The sequence below is a fragment of the Ixodes scapularis genome, unplaced genomic scaffold (genome assembly GCF_016920785.2).
Source record: "Ixodes scapularis isolate PalLabHiFi unplaced genomic scaffold, ASM1692078v2 PGA_scaffold2__306_contigs__length_199485367, whole genome shotgun sequence".
Classification (NCBI taxonomy): Eukaryota; Metazoa; Arthropoda; class Arachnida; order Ixodida; family Ixodidae; genus Ixodes; species Ixodes scapularis.
In genome coordinates this window covers 21,212,641-21,222,556 of record NW_024609857.1, presented here as the reverse complement: position 1 = coordinate 21,222,556, position 9,916 = coordinate 21,212,641, and positions in this window count along the sequence as shown.

The following is a 9,916-nucleotide window of genomic DNA, read 5'->3' as shown; positions in this document are numbered from 1 at the left end:
TAGCTTGGTTTTCGTTCCTGTAATTTATTTGATCACGTGTTATATAATTTAATTTGTACCTCAGTAGGATTCACAGAAAATGCCGAGTGATGACGGATTGCGCGGTGTGTTTTAGTCGCCTTATTAAATTGACTTCAGAGTTTGCTTAAAATTTATGACTTTGATAGAAGCATGAGTGCACGTTAGCTTGCCATTAATTATGTTCGACCGCATAAGATACTTTACCAACGCAGACGAAGGGACAGGACTGACAAATGATGGCGTTTGTTTTTAGGCGTTGCCTTTTTAAAAGTAGGATTAACATTCCAAATAGAAAATTAGATTTCGGAATAATGCGGAAAGATAATAATTATACTAATACGCGTATATCATAGCAAGTTTTGGTATTGTGTGCACGATTAAACCCAAGCACTGTGCGTTTTAATTTGCTTTTATACGCAATACTAAAACTGATAGCCACTTAACGCGACTAAAACATGTGCACGCTATTTAATTTTGTTCACTGAACGCAGTCCTAAGAGATTTCACTCAAATGCGGTAGCGGTTCAGTCAACAACTCCAATAGGGGATACCTTAAGTTAGTTGAAGTATCCGTTTAAAGTATCTGAACATCCAGTGATTCATCACAACCATGTGCTGCGTATCATGCTTGACTCGTCAACACACAGACTTTAACTCGCTTGGAAAGGAAGTGACTTGAGGTGTCGGCGGCGGAACGTTCTTTCGTCTTTCCATTTCGGTGTTGAGGCCGACCTTCCTTGAACAGTAAAAAGGACTGAGTTACGTTGGACGTTACACCAACAATCCTCGTCTTCAAAAACAAGGTTGTGCGTAAAGCGAGAGTTATTGCGTCGAAAATAGCCCGAGAGCCAATGGCTTGCAAGCGGACTTCCAAGCAGACGCCACGTCGGTTGCCGATAAGGGCAGCGCTGCTCCAACACTCCCGCCGTCTCCCAAGAGCGTTCCTGTGTTTCTCCAAAGTTTTGTTCCGCTCAACGTTTTACTTGTGAACAATTTGTTCTACTTATTGCTTTCTTCACCCTTCTGAAAAAATAACGGGCTGTCTGAAAAAAAAAAAAAAAAAAAAAAAAAAAAACGACTGTAGACCAGGCATCAATGCCCATGTACAAGCTTGTTTTAAATTGTGTGTAACATCAGGCAATCTTCTTTTTTAATTTTGCTTTGACTGTCAAAGGCTTCTGTAGCAACAGTAACTTAAAGGCCGACGTACACCCTCGGTTTTCTGCAGGGAAGATAATCCTCTTGGCACTCCCCTCTCCTAAGCTGCGATGTGGAGCCCTGTTGGGGCAAGGTAAAAAGTGGAGAGCATATAGGAAAGGAGGAGGCGGGCAAAAGTGGAAAGCGCGAAGTGTACGTCGGCCTTTAAACTTCAACTTTTGCACTCGATTTCTTTTTTATCAAAACACCCCTCGTTTGTTGATTGTATGAAAGATGTATAAAATCTCAGAGATGTTTCAACGTAGCTAGTTGGAAGCCATAAAGCTGGGGCCACAGTGCTCATAGATCATACAAAATGAAGTCTGGCAGGCATCAGTCACCACCGGTTCGAATGCCGCGTGCACAGCTTCACTTTGAGAAAAAGGGAAGACTGCGCGTGGAGAGTTTTGATCAGCTATCAAGGTACGCGAGCGCACGGGTAACGCATAGATTTGACCTCAGCATCAGAAAACGATTTTCCCGGTTATGCGGAGTGCATGTGAGAGATGAATGGAGCATGCGCGGTTCGAGGGAGTGATCCGATTCCACCCAAAAAACAAGGCCTGCCCCCTAACGTCATCACTAGAGGCTAGTTATTCCATAGATTTCCCCTAGTGCGACACGAATTGCTCGATCCGCGCCCGGCTCGAAACGGGAGAGCAACTGGGGCAACTCGGAGACCGTTTTGGGGGAATAACCCGTTTCAGAAAGGTGAGTTAGTATTCTCAACGCCATTTAAAGAGGCCATGAAACGAATTTTGGGTTGGGATGAATGATTTTAAATTGGGACTCTACTAATCGCATATCGTTTAGTTGGCCAAAAGAAAGAGGCTAGAAAGTCAAAAGCCAGCTTTTCCGTACGAACATTTGAATATATAGCGGACTATTTTGTACTTTCTTGCCTTCGAAAGCTCTCCTCCTTTTCACATGATACATCCGCGCTTCCAAAAGCGCTACACCGGCGCCAAACTGACGTCAGCAGAGCCCAGCTCACGCATGGGACACGAGAACTGCGTCACTCGGACGTATGCGCTCGTCAACAATCAATCCGTCGACGAATATTTGGATTCGCGTTCGTGGCCAATAAGTGCCCTGACGGAACTTATTGTCACTGGGGAATGACAAGTTCTATGGTGTGCATAGAAAGCACGGTGGAAGCTAGGAGTCATGGCACCGGTACCGAAGGAATGTCAGGACCACGTGATTTCACAATTCGCATTTGAGTTGAGGATTAAAGCTAAGGAGGAAGAAGTAGGAAAATCGTTTCATGACCCCTTAAAGGGGCACTCAAGTGCTTTTTGGAGAAGCTTGTTTTTGGAAGCATATTGTTTGTTGGGCTTCAGTCAATAAAAATGACCAGTTCTAAATGGCAAGGCGCCCTAGTAAACTCACAGCAATAGAAATACACAGGCACTATATCCTCTTGCGGGGTCCATCCCGTGTCTCCACCACCTCCATAGAATTCGACCAATAGAAATAGCGAACTGCGAAAAGATTGCTAAAGTTATTATTATTGCTCTTTTTAGGCACATGCACATTATATTTTGACAACAACGTCAAATCTTTGGCTGTAGGTGACGTGATACAGCTATTATTGTTTGAAAAAGAGCGAACTACGTTTTCTCCTCGCCTTGTTACGCGGGAGTGATGTGCCCACGCACATCACTCCCGGGTGTGCTACAGGCCAGCTGTAGCACACCCGGATCGAGGCACAGCCCCTCCAAATCCGGGTGGCTTGTCACGCAGCTCTGCCGGCCCTGCTGCTTGCGAACGGCGGCCGGGTAGTCACGGCAGCAGACACACTCTGCAACGGTTTCCATCAGCACGCAGCAACTGCATTGGCACCTTAAAACAGAAAACCAGCATCAGCTATACATATGAGAGGTATAATAAACAGCTCATCACCTACCAGTTGGTGTTCCCAAGCCGCTGGGTTGCGTCGTCGGTTTCGTCGTCTTCCTCCGGTGTCGACATTGAGCATCGCGAACTGTCGTCCGAGTCCGTCGCGTTCGAGGCATCGGCGTCGCGCGTAGGAGTGGCGTCGTAGGAGATTGAGCTGATATCTGCCGTCCGCCGAAGAATTTCCACCTCCAACGGTGTTAGATTTGGCAGGTCCATCTCCGCACGACGCAAGACCCGAAGTAAACAAAATGAGTCCCAACGAGAATCCATCAAATACGCGCACATTCGGAAGATCACTCCGCCGGTTCGAAGGATCAATCCGCCGGGAAGACGTCACTCGTGATTGGATGGCGCACGCCCTTCCCTGCTGCCTTCCCGTCCGACAGCGCCCCTGACGGCGTGCGCCTAGGCGCAGAACAGCGATCTTTGATTGGATTTTTAATAGGGAAATCGGCCGCCCTTGAATGTAATTTTGGGATTTCTAGGATGCTTAGAGCCCGTAGATTGAGTTATGACAATAAATAGACGATCTCAGAATCCACTTGAGTGCCCCTTTAAAAGGTACGATAAAACCCCCTTTATAGCGCGCAACTGTGTGACTAAATAGTGCGGAAAAACATTTAATGATGCTGATGACGGCGCAGCAATTGGTTTCTTCGTGTGGACGTGGGTGGCCCGTTGTTACTGGTGTTGCGACGTCGAGTTGCTCTGAGAAGTTGCCCCGTGTGAAGCGGGCCTTTGCAGTTCGCCATCGCGTCTCGCAGCGTCTCACGACGAGACGCCAGAAGGCGGCGACGCCAAGACGGACACGTCGGCCGGTCTGCAGGTGCGACTCGCGTCAAGGTTCAGCGTGTTCGCCGCTTGGGGCGGGGGTCCACTAGCGATGACGTTATGCGTAGGCCTTGTCTGCCATGCGGTACTGAGTGATCGCATGTGAGATGAAACTCCTCCCAGGGGCTGCTCCTCAGTCCGTGGCAGACGGTGTATCAGCTGCAAATCCCTCGTTCGTTGGAACACGTGTGGTCGACAAAAGCAACTTATGCTCGGAGAAAGTGAGGGAGACTAGGGTTGGGGAGAGCGCGAGGGGACGAGGCGAATTCCTCGTTCGTGGAAAACCTCAGGGCCGGCTTGCAAGAACAGTGTCTCAGCTGAGACAAGGTGAAATAATGCACTGCAACGGCTGGGGCGCGTCTTGAGACGCGGCTTGAGTCCTACTTTGCTTGGGCACTGGTTTTGGCAGAGCTTTCTTTCACCCAGTTTTAGGTGAGACGTTGTTTCTAACAGGCCGGCGCTGGAATTCCGAAAGCTGTAGATAGCATAAAATGACCGTTGGCAGAAGTAGCAGACGTTGCTGGATTTCGGCAATCGAACGCCAGACGCTGACGTCACTACTTCCTCCGCGCGAGGAGCAGGCGACTGTCTTGCTTGATCTGATTGGGGGGAGACAGCGTGTGGAAACAAAGGAAGTCTTAGTCACTGACAAAATGAGAACGGCCCGGCGTGTTTTTCGAACGCTAGGCTTCAGACCCACCCCGCGCCTTCCACCGTGGTTTATACTCGCGCGCGCCCTCATGGTGCCCGGGACCCCAAAGCTTTGTCAAAGTTAGCGGTGGCAAGCTGGCGTTGGAAGCGGGACAACTGAAACTCCTCCCTGTCGTTCTCACGTTTCGAATTACTATTGGTGATTTTCATAACGTGTTTTTGAGCTTGCGACTCCCTCAGCATTAGATTCGGTGTTAGGAAGCTAATGTTATATTGCTTTGGTCTGTGGCGAACTGTTTAAACATTTGTGGAGGACGGAAAAGCGTTTCCTGTGATTTCAGATAAAGCGTCGGATAACTGGCAACCATGGTTTTAAGCCACAATATATGCTTGTAGGGATGGCCGAAGGGGCTTTGCCGAAAGAGCTCGGGGAATTGGCGGCGCGGTCACCCGAAGCGTCCTTCGGAGGCGCCCGATGTCTCACGTTTTCCCTTTGGCGGCAAGCGGCGGCCAGCTCCCGAAAGTGGAAGCAGATTTCCCCGCGTGGGAAGTAAACGAAACCTTCCAGGCTGGAGTGGGTGGTCGCCCTTGCCGCCGTGGTAATTGGGGAGGCGACCTTGTCAGGGCCATGTCGGCGACTCCGGGGAGAGAGGGAGATCTGGCCTCTCTTTGAGATGTCGGCGCGCCTTGTAGGAAAAGTTGAGTTTGAACGAGCCCGTGCGCGGAGCAAGACGTTATTCTCCCGCGGTCCCGAGGGCTCCGCGTACTTTGTCCTGCGGGACAAAGAACTTGCCGTGCGCGGCAACGGATTTGGCGCTGAGGCGCCATTGTTGGCATTGGACTGTCGCGAGCGACAGTACGCCAAGCGTGACATTTTCCTGTTTTGTCCTGTAAAAAGTTGTTCTTCGTTTGTAAATATATATTTATTTACTCATCAACGAGTCCTGAGCATCCCTGTGAGCACCGGGAACGAGCCACCCTCCAGCCAGCGCAGCACCCCACGATCGGCCAGAAATATTACTGGCGCAGTCGACGGGGATCGTGGACATCGTCGGCCACCTCGACAACAACGTGTGCCAGGAAGACGACGAGGCCAGTGCTGGCGCGGAGTGTGGCGGTGTCCATCGGCAGGAGCCCAGGACCAGTCGAGACGACCAGCAGCCTGGCACAGCGAGGCACGGCTACGAGTACGCCTGTGGCCGACAGCGACGAAAGCCGAGAAGCGGACGTCGCGTGGGGCGATCGGCGCCGGTGACCTGCGGGTTCGGCGTCATCGACAACTGCCGTGGGCCTGGGGCCTTCGACGGCGACAACAGATTCAGGCAAGCGAACGTCGCCGGCTGCAATCGACGCCTGTGACCTGCGGGTTTGGCGACACCCGACGCCTGCAGCGGTGACAGCCGGGTCTCACAGAACGAACTCTGCTTGTGGCGATCGACGCCGCGGGGACTCGCGAGTTCGGCGGCGTCAACGACCTCCGTGGGCTCCACAGCACCGCCAGGTACGGGGTCGCTTTCCCTTTCGTAGCCGGCTGACACCCGCGTGCTTAGCTGCATGGCGAAGTGTAGCTTACGTAGGAGGGGGAGCCCCAGCGACGGAGGCGACGAAGGGTCGCATAGGGAAGCAGTTCCGATGAGCGTTCGGTTAGCCCTTGCGAGGGAAAAAACGAAGGAGCTGGAGCGGCAGGTTCGACAGGCAGAACTCCGGGCGGAGGAGCGGAGAGCTAAAGCGCGGCTCCTCGGGCAGCGCCGTAAAGAGACGCAGCCTCGGGCAGCGGAAGACACGGCGCCCGAGGCTCGCTATGTGAGGGAGACAGAACCGGACGCGCGAAGCGACCAGGAGGCCGATCGAGCCGTACCGGGACCGCAGACTACCTTGGAGTCCGGGGCGGATAGTGTCGTTCAGAAACCGGGACCGCAGACCACTGTGGTGTCCGAGGCCGGTCATGCCGTGCTGGGACCCGAGACGGCCGGGGGGTCTGACGCCGATCGCGCTCTGCAGGAAGCAGATACCGTCAGGTTCGAGGCCGATCGTGCCGTACTGGGACCGCAGACTGCCGGGGGCTCCGACGCCGATCGCGCTGTCCAGGAACCGGACACTGTCGGGTCCGAGGCCGATCCAGCCGTACCGGTACCGCAGACCACCTTGGGGTCCGAGGCCGGTCATGCCGTGCTGCGACCGGAGACTGCCGGGGGGTCTGACGCCGATCGCGCTCTCCAGGAAGCGGACACTGTCGGGTTCGAGGCCGATCGCGCCATACAGAAACCGGGGGCCGCCGTGGGGTCCGAGGTCAATCGCGCTGTCCAGGAACCGGACACCGCCGTGGGCTCCGAGGCCGATCGCGCCATACAGGGTCTGGAGACTGCCGTGGGGTCTGAGGGCGATCGGGCCGCTTGCGAACCAGGGTCTTCCTGCGTCCGGGCAGCTGGAAGGGAGGAGCTCCCGGAGTGCCAGGGGTCGGTTCCGGCACTGGGGAGGCTGGTGGATGCCGATGTCGCGAGGGGGGCCACTGCCGCTGTTCAGATTGGACTTCGGGGTCACCACGACGGGCCTTGTGTTGAGGGTGTGACACAGCGGGTGCCACCAAGCGGGCGGCGCGAGGAGGTACAGGTGCAGGAGCACGAATCGCCGTGGGGCGACAATCTTGGAAGGGGGACGGCGGTGGCGCGCCATGGGCGCAAAGTTGATCCTTTCTCTGATGTCTCCGAAGCGATTGCCGAACGCGGTTCCGTGGTGAGGCCAAGCCGAGCACGCCTTCGTGGGCCTAATGAAGCTCTAGCGAGCGACACTGTCCTCGCGACACTCGACACAGGTGCCCCAGTAAGGGGTGATTGTATGGTGCAAGGGAGTGCTTTGTCGCGCTCACGCACGTGGTGTCAGCGGGTGTGCATGTGGGGAGGCGATCACTGCCGCGGCCCTTGTGAGGTGCCATTGAACTCGAACTTGTTGTGTAGCGTTTGCCACACTTTTTGAGTTTTGTTGTGTTTTTGTTTACGGCAACTCTTGCGGCGCTGTTGATGTCGTTGGTGCGACCAAGACAGGCCCGCAGAGTCTATAGCTAAATGAGTGATCAAGGTTTCTGTCTCCACGAGCAGAAAGAAGTGTTGTTCCTGCTTTTAATCTTTATTTAGCAAGTCGTGGTAGAGGAGCGTGGCTGTGTTTTATTTTGTGTAATCGAACGTTTCAGCGTTGTTCAGTGTTCACCAAGCGTTGGTTTGCCGGGATTTATTGATGTTTTTGTCTTTTGGCTGCGGAATTAAGCTCTTGCGGCACCAGAGGGGTTGTTGTTGCGAGCGATCCAGGTCCTCAGAGGCCGGCTGAGAAACGGAGTGCAGTAAGAAGTGTTGTCCTTTTTTTTTTCCTCATTTTTAAGTAGCATTCGGTGCTAAGGGGGCCTGGCTTGGTAATTTCTAGCCATGCGTTTTGTTGTTTTATTTTTCGCTTCAGTTTAAGCGGGTTGTTTTTGTGTTCCTTTTAGGTTTTCGGCCATCCCGTTTTGTGACTGCTGGCTAGTCCAGAACACCTAGCGCAGTTTTCGGGGGGACGTGTAGGGATGGCCGAAGGGGCTTTGCCGAAAGAGCCCGGGGAATTGGCGGCGCGGTCACCCGAAGCGTCCTTCGGAGGCGCCCGATGTCTCACGTTTTCCCTTTGGCGGCAAGCGGCGGCCAGCTCCCGAAAGTGGAAGCAGATTTCCTCGCGTGGGAAGTAAACGAAACCTTCCAGGCTGGAGTGGGTGGTCGCCCTTGCCGCCGTGGTAATTGGGGAGGCGACCTTGTCAGGGCCATGTCGGCGACTCCGGGGAGAGAGGGAGATCTGGCCTCTCTTTGAGATGTCGGCGCGCCTTGTAGGAAAAGTTGAGTTTGAACGAGCCCGTGCGCGGAGCAAGACGTTATTCTCCCCCCCCTCCTTTTGGTGACATCGATATGCGACGGACGGGGGCAGTAAGTTGGCCACCGCTTGTTTCGCTGCTCCAAGAAGAACACCAGAGGGAAGAAAAACGTCCTTACACAGACGGGCCCGCCTCCAACGCGTCTGAGAGAAGCCGGAGCGGGAATGACAACAGCAGTAGGCATCCCACGGAACCAACCAGCCTCCCCTGCAAAACAGCTAGTGGGACTCACCCAACCCTCCCGCATACTTCTCTGGCAGCCGACCCCCACCAGCCTCGGCTCCCGGTCTCCCCAAATGATCGCGACCGTCCCCCTCCCAGTTCGCCTGAGGCTCACGCTGCTGCTCCTCCTCCTCTCTTCTCTACTCTTTCGAGAGGGCATGCGACACCAGCGCGGTGCATGTGCGGACACTCGGGGAATTCCGCGGAGGTGCTGAATGACTTTCACCAAAAGTGTGTAGCGACGGAAATGATCCTTCATCACACCTTCACTCCACTGGTTAAAGAACTGCTCTCAAGTCTGCTCGAGGCTAATCCACAAATGAAGGGAACATCCGACGAAAACCGAACCCCACAGGAAAATACTAGTACTGCCCGAGAACTATCAGACACTCAATCATCACAGCCACATTTCCGAGGGACAGAGGAGTTCCCGCTCCTGCCTTCTCGGCGGGAGACGTCTACAACCGCCGATACCGAAGACTTGGTGTCGCCCGTGCGGAGAAATATCAACCGCGATCGACCTCTGCACCAAGACATAGACACACGCATAGACCAGCTGGAAGGCGAGATGCGCGAAGTAAAGCGCTACTTGAAGACCATCCTTGACAGACTCCCACAACCCAACAATGGCCAAGACAAGTAAAGGATGCATTGTGTGGCAGTGGAATTGTCGAAGCTTGGCTCCGAAGAGGGGACACCTTCACCAGTACCTACAATCCCTACCACCAGAACGCAGACCAGACGTTTTGGCCATACAAGAAACGTGGAAGGCCATCACCATTCCGGGATACCAAGCCTTTAATCACACCAACTCATCAGGGGTCGTACGAGTCACCACGCTAGTGCGACGGAACCTACCAGCACTACTTCATTCAACCGGCATCGAAAACATCGAGCACACCTTCATCGAAATCTTGGCGGGCAAGAAGAAGAGCCATCGCAGCACGTTCATCCTCAATGTATACAGTCCTCCGAAGGCACGACACTCGTTTCACCAGCTCCTGCGCGCCGCCATAGACATGGCCAAGGGAAAAGCTCTGCTCATCGTTGGAGACTTTAACGCACCACACATGTCATGGGGCTATCCGCGGGACAGCGCTAAGGGTCGGCAGCTTTGGCAGGACATTGCCACCCTGGGACTGGACCTACTTACAGACCCGACGCAGCCAACTCGGAAAGCCACGGGCGGATACAAAGACACAT